This window comes from Schistocerca serialis, chromosome 1 (assembly GCF_023864345.2).
Source record: "Schistocerca serialis cubense isolate TAMUIC-IGC-003099 chromosome 1, iqSchSeri2.2, whole genome shotgun sequence".
NCBI classification, from domain to species: Eukaryota; Metazoa; Arthropoda; class Insecta; order Orthoptera; family Acrididae; genus Schistocerca; species Schistocerca serialis.
Window position 1 is genome coordinate 322,255,263 of NC_064638.1, and position 12,992 is coordinate 322,268,254.

Consider the following 12,992-nt stretch of genomic DNA (forward strand, 5'->3'; position numbering starts at 1 on the left):
ACACAGAGACAGCAAGCCGAGAGAATATCGACCAGCGCGATTTTCGTTTCCACTGATTTCGTCAGAAGTTGCAGGAAGCCGAAAGGACCAAACCAGCACTTTCAGGAGGGTACATTAAAAATGTAAGCACAGCTCTCCTCTGCTCCTCCTCATGAAATGTAAGATGATCGGCAGAACATTTATCACTCTCTACATAGAGTGCTGTTAATTCTGTCAGTATTTTACTATTAAGGAATAATATGTCAGAATTATTTAATCAGAATTTTAAGCAGAAGCTTAAAGCTACGGAGGAGAAAGGGTAGCGCGCGCGCGCGCGCGCGCGCGCGCGCGCGCGTGTGTGTGTGTGTGTGTGTGTGTGTGTGTGTGTGTTCCTAAGAGACCAAATTGCTGAAGTCATCGGTCCCTAGACTTACACACTACTTAAACCAACTTAAACTAACTTACGTTAAGAACAAACAGACACACCCATGCCCGAGGGAGGACTCGAACCTCCCACGGGGCAAGCCGCCCGGACCGCGACAAGACGCCCCAATCAACCGGCTACCTCTCGCGGCCCCTTTTATTGCGCCTGGGTATTAAAATTACCTCATTATTCCCGCATACATTGCCCTGGCTTTTCTTTGTCAGTTTTTAGTTTTGGAATTTACTGGAGACCAACATGTCTTTGGAGTTTCTTCTTGAGCGGAATGTGTTTATGGATATCCTCCAGTGATCTCTCTCCTTTTTACAATTAATCTGCTCTATCTCTCTCTGCTTGTCTTGTTGACAAACGAACGGAAGAGTCGATTGCTTAACCTTATAGGACTCACATGTGCATTGTGGCCATAAAAAAAAATCACATTCCTATGAATGGTTTATGTAATATTTTCTTCATGTGTATTGAGTTCATGGTTTTATTTTCTTAGGAATTCATTAGTCTATTATTTTTTCATTATGCCTAGAACTCTTTCGTCGAAACATGTCTTTCTCATATTTATAATTTCTTGATCAGACTTTTTCTTTTAATAGCAAGGTATTCTGCAGCGTGTAGGACTTGTTATCGTATTAACGTGCAGTAATGTCGTATTTAGCATTAACTGTATAGATTTTTTATGTTGTTTCGGTTAGCTGACATGTTGTTCCCATTTTTCTGATTCGTGATAGGCAACACCTCACCACGGTCATAGAAATTCTTCTGGTAGCTGTTTTCCGAACACTTTGTTCCTCTCTCCCACTTTTTAATGCCTATTCATTTTATCGTGTATCGACCACTATTTGTAACATACATTTTACTTGCTTCTAGATTCTCTTCAAAGTACTGGATCCTACATAATCACCTGATCTGCTTCTAAAGTGTCTATCTAGACGATGCCGTGAACACCGGCGTTAGTAAGAGAACAAACCAACTACTACTACTACTAATACGACAAATGCGAAAGTAATTCTGTTATGGTTTCACGACTAAACCGCTGAATCGATTTTGATAAAATTTGGCATGGAGATATCTTGGCTGCCGAGGAAGAACACAGAATACTTTAGAAAGTGTGCAGTCTGACATATTTTTTGATTTAAAGAATATAATGTGAAACTTGGAACAATAATTACTCTTTGAAAAAGTTATTTGCTCTTTGCGTTCTGAACTTTATCATACTTGTGAAAATGCTTTTACTGTTTCAACACGACTCAGCGTAGTGAATACAATGTTTACATAATATTCTACGGGTTTAATCCATACTTCCCTTTTACTGTTATTCACAGACATTCACTTTTTAGGCGCTGAGCGCCATATTCCCTTAAAATTTCTGTCTTGCGTCGAATGTGCGTGAAAAGCACGTGATCACGTAGTTAGCGTTGCTGTTTCACGACCATGGATTCAAAAATGGTTCAAATGGCTCTAAGCACAATGGGACTTAACATCTGAGGTCATCAGTCCCCTAGACGTAGAACTGATTAAACCTAACTAACCTGAGGACGTCACACACATCCATGCCCAAGGCAGGATTCGAACCTGCGATCGTAGCAGCAGTGCGGGTCTCAACTGAAGCGCTTAGAACCACTCGGTCACAGCAGCCGTCACCACGTATTCCCGGATTCAGTTCCCACCGAGGTCGGGATTTGGTTTTTTGTTTCTCTCGCTTTGGATATGTGCTTTGTCTTCATCATCATTTCGTCTTAATTGACGTGTAAGTCACCGGAGTGCTGTCAAATAAGAAGACTTGTAATGAACTCTGGAACTTCTGAATCAAGGCCTCCCGGGCAATACAGTGATATACGCATTTAGTTTCATTTTACTGATAAGCAAACTACGCCGTGGGTAAGCTAGAATAGAATGTTTACACAATCTTCAACGTGTTTAGTTGATACCAATCCATACTTCCCTACTAACAATATAAATGCGAAAGTAACTGTCGGTTATGTTTTTGCCACTGAACCACACAACCGATATCAATGAAGTATGGCATGAGAAAGGTTGATCTCTGATGAAGAAGATAGGTTACTTTGTAAATTGTATAATACAAGATGTTTATTGATTTGAAGAATATTAAGTAAATTAAGGAAAAAATATTTACCCTTATAAAAAGGTATTTATTCTTTCACTTTTGAATTTATCATATTGAGAAAATGCTTTTATTGACTGATGTGACTCAACGTAATTAATACAATGCTTATTGAATTCTCAACGTGTTTAATCAGTATTTCCATACTAATTCCAGTTTTACTAATTTGCGAAAATAGCTCACTCTATTATATGTCATGAGTCTATCGCTTAACCGATTCCGATGGTATTTGGTATGGAGACAGCTTTGCCGGCCGGAGTGGCCGAGCGGTTCTAGACGCTACAGTCTAGAACCGCGCGACCACAACGGTCACAGGTTCTAATCCTGCCTCGGGCATGGATGTGTGTGATGTCCTTAGTTAGGTTTAAGTAGTTCTAAGTTTTGGGGGACTGATGGCCTCAGAAGTTAAGTCCCATAGTGCTCAGAGCCATTTGAATTTGAACAGCTTGAACCCTGAGGAAGGCCATAGGCTATTTTAGGAAGTTATACCTTTATGAGTATTGTTAACACTTTACATACGACATAGGAGAGTGGCAGACAGTTGACGCTGTTACGATGGTCGGCGACTCTTAGTATCTGTAGATTATTCCCCGACAGTGTATATCCAATGTTATTGTGGGCTTGGTTTCTGATATTAAGTTTCTACACCAGCTGGCATAGCTAGAGAGCTTTGGTGCAGATTAAACAATAAAATCAGACTGTAAGCGGAGAACCACACTGAAAACTATTACTATACGCCTCGCAAACGTAAGCCTGGTTTAGCACATAGATCTAAGACAGCTAAGGTCGCCCGAGTTACTTGAATCCAACAAACGTCAGAGCAATCTCGTGTCCGCCGGAAATTGGATGCAGAACGTCGGGTAGCCTTAAGAGATACAGTCACGAGCGAGCCTCATTTCAGACGCTGAGCTCACGCGCCTCCCACTGCTTGCAACACGCTCGGAGACCCACAACGGCGGCGACATTTAAAGGCAGTACGACACACAGAGAGTCGTATCTTTACGTGTAGAACGTGGGTGGCTTTCGGTGAGGCTGCATTTGATTATGATCTATGAACACACTATGATAATCATTAATTAATCGTCATAGAGTCACCATAAGGTATTAAAATAGAAGGAAGTAGCGGATGGTATCTATCGCTGCGGTGGCATTATCTCAGATCCAGTACAAGGTGAGCCAGAACCCCTAAAAACTCTACTTCAGAGCGAATGTAAAGAATCGAGACTTTTTAAAATATAATTATGAAATATAATGCATGCTTTCAGATGCGACATGCAGCAAAGTAAGAAACATTCACTATGTACCTACATCCCGGTACTGTGTACATTTTTATACGTACTTATCTATATACGCAGACATCTCATAGAATTACTAGCTTGCTTACACACAACCGCTCATCGTAACAAAACTACTAGTACGCAAGCGACGTAGCGGGTAACAGCTACTTAAATAATATAACAGCAAATGGAAATACTCTGTGATGATTACACGGCCCATGGTGATTTGGTTTCATATTTCATCAATAACTTGTACTATCAATCAGAATTGATATGCAACGATTCATTTATATTCACTTCACATTACACACTCGTATCTTTAAGTATTTTTCCTTTTACTTATCGTTTTCGAAAATTTTATATAGAACAGAAATATATACGGAGTAGAGGGAAAATACTACAAATTCATAACATTACGCGATAGCTAGAAAAATTCAATAGAAAAAATGACTCATTTCCTTTTTCACTCTTCTCTAGTATGAACATATTCTCCGTCTGTGATGACCTCATGGTCGACGGAATGTTAAACCATAATTTTTGCTGCGTTTTTACCACAAAAAAATATCCACTGAATCTCCTTATCTGAAATGAGTTGTTTATTACATGAAGAACCAGAAGAAGGTACAGGTAGTGCGAAACAGGTTGTTTGCATGCGCTTCCTTTCGCCCTGGCAATAGCTCATATGTGATGACCTTATTGGCAAAATAGTTGTTTCACCTTGATCGAGAAGGAAACAGATCTTTAGCTTTTTTAAATAGGGAAAGCAATAGCATTGGTAAAATATATGAAGAACACTAGAATGAAGGAAGGATTTGTATTAACTTGTTATGAGGAGAGGCAGTAAATAGCCTCTAGAAATGAAGTCTGAGAGCACAGGCGTTACTAAAATGTTATCGCCAACACAGACGGGTCACTTGTTCTAAAGGGCAAGGTTACGATCTGGCTCCTAACACAAAACATGCGGACACACACACGTACAGTGGGTGCTACCACTGCCAGCACAGGCTACTGTGGCCCCCTCCGCTCCTTCCGAAGGCTTCTTCCCTTTGTCCTCTTTCCGCACATCCAACCAAAGCTTACGTTATCGCCTGCTCTTCCCAATAATATCCTCTATGTGGGAAGCTGAGATTAGCTTGCGCGTAAATAGTTGGTAGCTCAATTTAATGCGAAGGATCGGAAATAAAGAGGCACTGTCAAAGGCAACATAGAGAGAAACTAGCGAGCCATACATTTCCGCCAACATTAAGTTAACAAAAATTTCGCTTGGTGCATAGTATCATTGAGGAGTGAGTGTCTGTAAAAGAGAAATGTGCAGGTGCCCTCTGCGAACAGTCAAAAGGGCGCAGAAATGGTGTTTCTCTCTGTCTGTGTGGACGAGCATAAATGTAAAGGGATAGGATACAGAAGATGAAATGTTACGCCACCATTACCTTGCGAATTACGACTGTTCACAAAAAATTGAGATGGACTGCCCTTAGCTTGTATCTTTTCATGGTTTTCACAAGGTTGGCGAATGCTGATTTTCAAATCGTGCTTCGTAGATGCGTTTCACGACAAACATGACAAAGCACGGACGATTCATAAATGTACAGTGAAAGAGCTCCACGTGTTTCTCTCTTTTAGGAGAGTGGCATATCATGTAAAATTTATTAAGCCACTTTTGCGAAGGAGTGCGCGAAAATGAGTGTTGCGGAAGAGGAGAGAAGTATAAGCTAAATATAAGATTTCCCACGCCATTCTCTTTTATTTCGAGGCAGTGTGTGGTGAGCTCTTCTCTGTTGCTGGATTGACTGCCTAGTGCTGGAGCTTCACTGTCCAGATGGCTTTATTTACGTTATTCTGGTACTTGACGTAGAGCCACTTAACGCATCACTCCGCTTCCCTCCTGTTGACTACCATTACTGCCGCCTTCCCGGCGCGCATGTACGAAACTGTACATTAAGTAGCCAATCGTTTCTAACATAAATCTGTTAGTAACAATCCATAAAAGGTTACATTAAAAAAGTAATGAATGAATAGAGATTTAATATTGGTCGGATATTGAAAACCTGTTATTATCAAAAATGTAAAGTATTAAATTTATGCTGTGATAAGCGAAGAACTTTCGGATTAATATACGTTCAGTTTCTGAAATCATCCATCTCCCTTATTCCTCTGCTTCTGATAGACGTCGTGTTGTTCATTTCAATTATTAACACTGTAAATTAAAAACGTTTATGTATATATTAACTCTTTCTCGAAAGTTAAATTCAGCTCGAAACAGATCTTCATTATAGTATACGCTCAATGTTTGTTAAATCTGACAGGTTTAGTGCAATATACCGGGTGATCAAAAAGTCAGTATAAATTTGAAAACTTAATAAACCACGGAATAATGTAGACAGAGAGGTAAAAATTGACACACGTGCTTAGAATGACATGGGGTTTTATTAGAACAAAAAAAGGTATTGCTAGACGCGTGAGAGATCTCTTGCGCGCGTCGTTTGGTGATGATCGTGTGCTCAGCCGCTACTTTCGTCATGCTTGGCCTCCCAGGTCCCCAGACCTCAGTCCGTGCAATTATTGGCTTTGGGGTTACCTGAAGTCGCGATTGTATCGTGATCGACCGACATCTCTAGGGATACTGAAAGACAACATCTGACGCCAATGCCTCACCATTACTCCGGACATGTTTTACAGTGCTGTTCACAACATTATTCCTCGACTACAGTTCTTGTTGAGGAATGATGGTGGACATATTGAGAATTTCCTGCAAAGAACATCATCTTTGCTTTGTCTTACTTTGTTACGCTAATTATTGCTATTCTGATCAGATGAAGCGCCATCTATCGGACATTGTTTGGTTCTAATAAAAACCCATGTCATGCTAAGCATGTGTGTCAATTTGTACCTCTACATCTACATTATTCCGTGATTTATTTTGTTTTCAAATTTATACTGACTTTTTGATCACCCGATATACTGACGTGAAAGAAGCAAGATAGAAACAAAACTTGAAACAGAATGGAAGTGCACTACGGCAAGGTGATTATGAGTGGTTGAGGGAGTGAGGGTTTCGTCATTAAGGTCTCAGCTAAAACTGCAATCGAAAAACTAAGCAAAGTTTTGTTTATCTGAATTATATTATGTGGCGTGATCGGAAGCTTGACCTTGAAGACAAGCATCACGTTTATTACTCTGAAACTGATCTTTATTTTAAGAACATTACTACAACAACGAAACTAAACCGAAAAAAGTGACAGATAACGCAAGATGATTCATTAACTTTGAATGTTACCTTGTGACTACTTGACCATTCCGAAACATTATCGACGGGTAAATCTCAGATAACTTAAACTGCGTTTTGAAATCACATATGCTACAAAATAATCATTTCTAAATTATTTAGTTCTGTTTTGTATGAACGGAGAACGCCCATTCAGTACCGGCACATGTAATACTCCTATTCAAGTCCGTGACGGGATATTACACACCGGTATGCACTTTTCACGACGGTGTAGTACCTTGGATAAGGGGCATTGTATGCTTACCGAACGTGGTTTCAACTGAATCGAAGCACTGACGAAGGCACTGGGCTAGTATTGAGCAGACCATACTTATTTAGTTGATCATCCTTACTTATCCCCGATTTGTTCTAGATTCAAGTATACAGCACTAGCGTCTGTTTTCGATGTCGCTGGAAATTTCTCATCCTTTCTATTATTTACTTAACTTGATCTGATTAGGGCTAATCAGGCCCTCCCTTATATCCGACCAGGGTTTCACACATACACTGTATACTACATCGTAATTCGGTGTGATGTAGTACACAAATACACATAAACAACAGCACAAAATATACAAAATACACAAAAACGGCACTCAAGCTCCACTGTGTCACTATGCTCACTTTTTCGGTATTCAACATAACGAAGCACGTGGGCGTCTACATATTGTAACTGGTAATTTGCAGGTTGAGTACTATATGTACTTACTGGATATTTCATTTATTGTAGTAAAGAAAACATCGAGATAGAAAATCTGGAAACCGGCCATATTAATAAATGCGTCAAAATGTTCCGACAGTGACTGTGTTAACATCATTCATTATGTTTCTGAATTATTTCGGCTGTTGATCCTCACTAACACATAAAAATGCTTAGAAACTTATGATGCATTTCAGTTGGCGATAAATCGTGTAAACATTGAATTTTATCTGAATAAAATTAATTTATTTATTACGACGCGCCTAAAAGCAACTATACTACCAACGTTTCGATAGTCCATGTAGAGTTTTCTTCAGGGCCGGTTAGCAAGTTTTTATTGGCGATGAATTTACGTCATTCACTCAAGCTTGAGAACAGAGCAACGTGGCGCAGTGGTAAACCCTCACAAGACTGCCATTCTGCTTGTTTTCTGTCTCTAATGACTTCGTCATCGTCAAGACATTAAACCCAAATCTGCCTTTCCCTTTCGTCTCTAGATCCACTCAGACACACATGCACACACACACACACACACACACACACACACACACACACACACAACGTGACTTATAAAACAATAAACTGGTAGCCAAGATCGCAGGAATTCTTTTTATTCCATGATAACCGGTTTCGGCGAAACTAAAGCCGCCATCATCAGATCTTATGACATATACGGGTTACAACATCAAGGCAAACTATGGTTACAACATCGAGGCAAACTATGGTGATATCACTATTGTTTTCATTGACGTAACATGTATGTGTGCTAAGATCCGGTAATCATGGAATAGAAAGAATTCCTGCGATCTTGGCTACCAGTTTTTTGTTTTACAACCATATAGATCGCTCTCACATGAGCACAATGTGCTCCCTATAACGTGACTTAGTTAAATTAATGAGTCGGCAAAATTATTCTGCCGACTAAACTGACACATGACTTACATTACTCTACGGTATGTAGGACACAACATAACAAAACCAAATTTTTATAACAGTTTATCAACATCTGGCTCACGAAGGTTTTCTTTACTTTCGTGTTATTGACACCTTAGAAACAAGCAGCCGCCACATATTGCATTATGCGGTTACCTCAGACTGTACGTTATTCGTGAAATGAACTATGTCGATTTCGGCATACACATTTCATAGTCAAATGTACTTGCGAAATCACACGCATCTATAGGGAGGTTATAACTAAAATTTGGGTACTTGAGAGGGTCCCCACGAAAAACGAGTAATTGTAGGACAACGTAACTTCATAGAATCATTTGTAGGCACATGGGGAAGAGAAGTGAGCAATAAACCATTCAAAGAAACAGATTTTAATATTCACATCGGAGGGTAACATTTGTTAATAGCGTACAATGTTTGCCTTCGAAGTTGCAGTCGTTGCTCGATGTGACGACTATCTGCATCCAAGACAGTCTGGAATAGTACTAGAGATACCATTTCACAATATTACCGTTCGCAACACTTTTCGAACGTCGAACCGTGGAATGTTCAGCTGACGCTACGCAGCTTGTACACTGCGTGAAGATCGCACGTTGCGTCCAGCATTCTCAGCCATGGCAACAATATCTTCCTCAACAATTTTTGGGGGCAACTGACCGTCAGCCTCTCCAAGAAGCAATTCCCAAATCGCCAGTTACTTCGACCTTCCGAATCATACTGTCCAACCCCAGGGCGGGAAGAGAATCTCTCCGTGCTGGTTTAATGCATCGATACTCGCGAAGAGCGGCACCACTACAACTTCGGCGAAGATGATGGATACGAAATTCGTTGAAACGTTTCGGCAAGACGACGCCATCACTCGGCTGATAACCCGAGAAGAATTCATTAGTGGAATACGACGAGAAAGACTGAAATCGCGTATATTGCAACTGTTGTTTGGAAAAGGAAACACCTTTCAAAGGTCACCCTGTCCAGTCCCACGCTGGGTGCCTGAAAATGCAATGCACACTGACGCTTGTGTTTCACAGCCTTACATGGTCTAGAGAGCCTGTATAGGGAGAGAGTGGCCAACTGGACGATACGGCGGCCATTTTTCTGCCAAACTGCGGCCGGGACTTCTGTATGTCCAGTAGTGGAGTAGTGGAGTACACACTCACCGAATCAAAAGCACAAGACAATACGGCGAAATCATTCGTTAAATGCCTTTGTTTATAAGAATAATGTGTTATAATAATTTTCACACAGCCAATTTACAGGTCTGTTTTCAAATTTAACTATGTGTATTGCAAGTTGTTTTATATGTAGCAAAAAGCAAAAACGACTTACTTCGCATAGATAAGAGTACTTGGTTGGTTTCCACAAGGCCCCTGTTTCATTTATGTCAGCCCTATTGACTGCGCCTGCCCACTGCTTACGTCTTTCTTCATTGCGTGGAAATGCTAACATGCGAAATGCACCTTCGCCTCTATTGGAACAACCAAATGCAGCATAACCTGGCATCGTTTAGGAACGTCTGCAGAACGAATTACAGATGTCAAAAACAATACTGTACAATTAATAACGTGTTTACTTGAAACATGTAGGCCTACCGACTTCATCACAAAACGCTTCATTATTTCAACTCGTATTTAAGATCGCAAACGCTAATTACGTTCTAAAAACGATATACAACTAAATCGAACATGCCTGCACAACGCATAACAAGTCTCTCAATAATTCAAATAACTTTTAATCGTTTCCAAAAGTCCTCTGAACTTCAACTCATAAGCACGGTGAACATAGGAAGCGCGAGAGACGTTTGACGCCATTTTTCTATCAAAGCTAATCAACCAATCACGGGCAACTTCACCTATGGCCACTCTCTCCCTATACAGGCTCTCTAACATCGTCATACCAGTAGCGGCGCCTGGCGGCAAATCAGGACACTAACACTGCTAACAACGCAAATTCTAGTGCACCGTCTGAACATAATACCAATACAGTTGAGTATCGACATAGTACATAGTTTCGCGTTTACACTGTCTGCTGTAACGAAAGTTTAATTAGAACCAACCTGTACACTGGAGTACAGCACACGTAAAACCAAGACAGATCGTGCGGCATACGAATGAAAAGTCTACGTGCATCATAGGCCATTTTAGTGCACGTACATGGGTCATAAAATATTGTATTGTATTTTAACCGGGGATGTAGAGACGACGGAGAGGCTCCGTCCCCTCCGCAGCCGCAGTGGTCCACAACCCCACGACGACTACCGCAGTCCACTTCACCCCTCCCCGCCACACACCGAACCCAGGGTTATGTCGTAAAATATAGTGATGGTTTCCGAAGCGATACCGAAACTGGTTCTGTTCTTTTCGATCAGAGAGGAATAAAAGAAAAAAGTGTGTTAAATTATAAGGACTGGGGTTCAAAAGACACTGTCAGAGACATTTCTAAGGGAAGAAAAAAAATCGCAGATGTCATGTTTTCCCCATGCCACGTAGTGAGGTGTGCCCCTGTTCGAGACGACGCCTTCGTCCAGTAGCCTTCCTCGGAGAGCCTCGCTAAGCCTGCTACCACTCGCTTGAGCCCCACCAACGCTGGACACGGCCTTGATGAGGCGACCGCTGCGTGGTAGCGTAACAGCAGCACCGGAAAAGCGGCCGCTTACTCACTTGTCAACAAGTGGCGCGGAGCTGCGAGACGCTGCGTGGTCGGCTCGGCTCGGCGGCTCGTGCTGGACTGCGGGCCGCTGCCAGCAGCTCCCAACTCAGGGGGGTCAACCGACTGGGGCAGCACCCGGCGTTCACATAGGCGCAGAAGCAGATCAGCCGGGGCACCGTGAACACGACGCGAACCGCTGCGTGCGTCGCTTTGCACCTCGATTGTCCTTCGCTTCAAAGGGGTTGAAATGAAAGAAGTAAGCGAGTTCTGCCGGTCACCGTCCTCCCTTCCACTAGATTAGGATCCCACCTAATAGTCTATTGCTCTCTGGGCCGTGATGGCGTCTGGTTCTTCTTCTCTTACTGCACAGATTTCGACTGCCAAAAAGGTTCAAATGGCTCTGAGCACTATGGGACTTAACATCTATGGTCATCAGTCCCCTAGAACTTAGAACTGCTTAAACCTAACTAACCTAAGGACATCACACAACACCCAGTCATCAAGAGGAGAGAAAATCTCTTACCCCGCCGGGAATCGAACCCGGGAACCCGGGCGCGGGAAGCGACAACGCTACCGCACGACCTTTCGACTGCCAATTCGGATAAATTGATTACTGACGAGAAAAGGAGGAGACTGCAAACTACCAACAGGTTGTTAGCCCGCCCGGTTGGCCGTGCGGTCTAACGCACGGCTTTCCGGGCGGGAAGGAGCGACGGACTCCGGCACGAATCCGCCTGGCAGATTTGTGTCGAGGTCTGGTGAGCCGGCCAGTCTGTGGATGGTTTTTTGGCGGTTTTCCGTCTGCCTTGGCAAATGCGGGCTGGTTCCCCTTATTCTGCCTCAGCTACACTATGTCGGCGATTGCTGCGCAAACAAGTTATCCACGTACGCGTACGCCTCCATTATTCTACCACGCAAACATAGGGGTTACATTCGTGTGGTGTGAGACGTTCCCTGGGGGGTCCACCAGGGAGCCGAACCACACAATAACCCTGGGTTCGGTGTGGGGCGGCGGAGGGGAGAAGTGGACTGCGGCAGTCGTCGTGGGGTTGTGGACCACTGCGGCTGCGGTGGAGCCGAAGCCTCTCCGTCGTTTCTAGGTCCCCAGTTAACGTAACATAACATAACAGGTCGTTAACAGACATAGTCTCGTTGGCACATGCAAATGATATAAATACTCTGCGCGATAAAATTAAAGGACTTCTTTTTCGGAATTCTGTAATAATCTTCCATTGTGCAGCATAAAACTGATGTTTGGCTAAAAGATGCTTAAATCTTCCCTTGTAATGCTACAAAAGTGTGGCTCTCTACGGTTCCACCCTCTGGCTCGTCGGCGCTTCAGACACATACGAAAAACAGGACACACTTCAGAAGCTCATGTGAGCTGTTCGGTCGGTCAGTGATGTCATCTATGCACCAAATTTCACCACAATTCTACCCAGTGCTGACACTGTCCACTAGTCTGAATGTGCCCCCAGTACAGAAACAAATATACCAGTATTTTAATAGTAGATCACAAAACATGTAAAAATCACGGATCGATCCGCCCTGCGAACAGTTTACGAAAAACAAACTTCCTTTAAAACAATAAGGTTTAGAAACTCTCCCTTTAAGAT

The 12,992-nt window shown here is 42.3% G+C and overlaps 1 protein-coding gene across 2 annotated transcripts in view; it reads right to left on the reverse strand.

Moving 5' to 3' along the window:
- LOC126469812 (lysosomal-associated transmembrane protein 4B-like) overlaps positions 1-11,515 on the reverse strand; it is an 81,093-nt gene extending 69,578 nt beyond the window's left edge. For both annotated transcript variants that reach the window (XM_050097099.1, XM_050097090.1), the window contains exon 1: positions 11,388-11,515. The gene's annotated coding sequence lies outside the window, so the exon portion shown is untranslated. The remainder of the gene's footprint in view (positions 1-11,387) is intronic.
- Between the last annotated feature and the right edge of the window lie 1,477 nt (positions 11,516-12,992).